Here is a 3,023-nt window from a genome sequence, read left to right as displayed (position 1 = left end):
TCGTTCCTATCTGCAGATGTTATCATTAGACATGTCTGTCAAATGGAGATGAGAGGATAAGAGAAAAAGGCAGAGGAATAAGAGAATATTTTCTGCATTCATTGCGCTTTTCAGATGTGTGTATGTTTATGTAACGCATACTCCTGAAAAACACTAATGAAGGGAGTTAACAGGGAGAGAAACTACATGTGGTATAGGCGTTGAGCCAATGCTTGGCCAACCAGTAAACAGGGTGTTCTTACACGCTGTGGCTCTCAGATCTTAGGGAAGCATTGAAATTGCACAGAAAAACAACCTTATCAAATCTATAAACACTCCAGCCCAAGTGTGTAGCTATATCAAGTAATGGGTGAACTTTCTGTGCTGTTGCAAATGTGTGTGAGCGTGTGTGAAAGAGACAGACAGAGAGAGACAGAAGGGAAATGAGGCTGGATCATAGAGATTTATTACATGGCTGTGGCATCCTAATTAGCATAAAGACTGGACCGGCCCACTCAAGCAGAGAATTAAAAACCTTAATTGTGCTGTCAGCCTTCCTCTCTCTTTCCCACTGTTGACTCTACTTCATTCCACTCACATTCGTCTCCCCCCGCTCTCTTCAGCCTCTCCTCTCTGCTTATGAAGTAGCATCCGTCCATGCTGTTTAATTGTTGGTGATAAATGGGAAGCGGGATGTTTGTAATTGTCTCAGAGATGGGGAGAGGTCGACAGTGATTGTCGAGGAAACACGAATGAGGGAAGGGAGAGCTTTCCTATTTGAAAAGAGGAGAACGAGGAGGTAATTTATCAAATGTTTGTTTCAAGGAAGGAAAATTAGCTTGGCAGGCGCAGGCGAGGAAGTGTTAGTGGGATTTGAGCCCAGGCCAAATGTCGAACCAGAAGTTTTCTATAATGCAATGTACAAAACATATGGGATGGATGGCAGAGACAATTTAAGATTTGTGTGAGGTTTAAAAAGATTTGCTGAATATAGAACTAAATCCATTTAATGTGGGTTTATTTGCAGTGACCAATGGACACATGAAGTGTGAGGCATCCATGTTTCTTTGGTTTGTTTTCTGGCAACATTTCAAATTAAAACATGAAAAAGAATGTGAATGCAATAAACAAGTCAGACAAGGATAGTCACTAGTTCTTTATTTTTAGACAAATATCAGTGTCTTATATATCATGGTAATTAGTTCAAGGTGTCATCAGATATCTGTAAGTCGAATCACAAACAAGCACTAGAATAATTAAGAAAAAATAAGATGCTTACTGCTTGCCTCTCTCTTGATACAGTATAGGTGATGTCCAGGAAAGGCAGTCCAAACACACAACAGTAAAGCAACTAGAAGCAACAATTAATTAGGGGTCCTACTAGCGAACGGTACAATCATTGATATATTAAAATGTTTTATCTTTAAGCTCGACTTTCTGAGCAGAAAGAGGGAGGAAGAGGAAGACAGTGCAGCAGTTAAAGGTTTCTCAGGAGAGGAGGAGGAAGTGTTTTGCGAGGGTCAGTCCTTTGCTGTCAAAGCCTCTCCTGCAGCAGCAGACGAGGTTAAGACTAGAGAGGCCAGGCCTGCTCACACTGCTTCTCCCTCACACTGACAGCTCGCCCACACACACATGTAGCCACCAGCACACCCAACATGCATTGTGTTCAACTTTACACTTTACCCCAATCCTCCTACCTCCTTTTTTAACCTATCTGCCCTTCCTCTCCATCTCCTCTTTTGTGTCTTCTGCTCTCCTTTTGCTTTAGTTTCTCATTGTTTTTCTCTTTCTATCTTCTTTCTTCTCTCTCTCTCTCTCTCTCTCTCTCTTTAATTGGTCTCCGCTAGGTTAGTTTGGACAGGCCTATTCATCATAGCACTACCCTCAGAGACAAACCCTTAGGGATAGAGGGGGAGATAGACGGGAGGGCGAGAGGGTCTGCCGCTTGTCAACCCACTCCTCTCCTCTTTTTCCCCTTTTTCCTCTCCTTTCTCCCACCCTCCTTTTCCTCTGCTCAGTTTATAGATGTCAGTTTTGCAGAGAGGAGAGGGGGTGAGGGAGGTAAGGAGAGGGAGGGAAGGAATGTAGACACATTAGTTAGGCTATTAGTTCAACAAGCTGCTTCCATGCCTGTCAATGGTCCGGCATCCACACATAGACGGACATGAACACACACACACGCACTGTACTCACATCTGACATTTGTTACATGTAGTATCGGTGTGAGAGAGTGATTGTGAGTGACGGGCCGAGGGGGGGAAAAAACTTTACATGGAACCACGTGTCTCGTCATTTCTGGCGTCTGGGGGGCCTTAATGAGTGAAACACAGCCCATAAGCACCCTGTACAAGCCTCGCTCATCTTTACCACTGTCACTGTACAATGCATCTCTGTGACTTTAGCCTGTGTGTGTGTGTGTGTGTGTGTGTGTGTGTGTGTGTGTGTGTGTGTGTGTGTGTGTGTGTGTGTGTGTGTGTGTGTGTGTGTGTGTGTGTGTGTGTGTGAACATAGACGCCTCTGTAAAGGGCAATGAGAGGCATGTAACGGCTCATTCTGTGTGGTCCAAATGTCTTCGGTGATAAGGTCAGACCACATTTTTTCACTGTAAGTGTGTCAGATAGTTTCATCTCATTTGATGAGCCAACAGTAGGGAGCAGCAGATGAGGAGCTTCCCTCCAACGCTGTGAAGATTTGCCCAGTTGTACCATCAAATTATTTAAAGATGACGATGGAAACCGGTGGCAATTTACATGTGAAAGTGGGTTTGAATCGGCCACGTGACATCTTAAAATGAAACCATTTCAGTTTGCATGCCCTGATCGCAGGTTGAAAAAGTCAATAGGTGATGGCTAGCTAACGTTTGACTTTTTTCAAATCATTATTTTGGGTCTAAGGAGCTTAAAAATGTCAAGTTTTATGCAATTTACAAGCTAAAGGTATTGATAGAGATAGATAGATAGATAGATAGATAGATAGATCTGAAATAGAAATAAAATAGCATTAAAAGTTGAAAATATATATATATATATATATATATATATATA

This window comes from Notothenia coriiceps, unplaced genomic scaffold (genome assembly GCF_000735185.1).
Source record: "Notothenia coriiceps isolate Sejong01 unplaced genomic scaffold, NC01 NC01_scaffold00018996, whole genome shotgun sequence".
In the NCBI taxonomy this organism is placed as follows: Eukaryota; Metazoa; Chordata; class Actinopteri; order Perciformes; family Nototheniidae; genus Notothenia; species Notothenia coriiceps.
The sequence above is the reverse complement of the archived record's forward strand: the minus strand, read 5'-3'. Positions refer to the sequence as shown.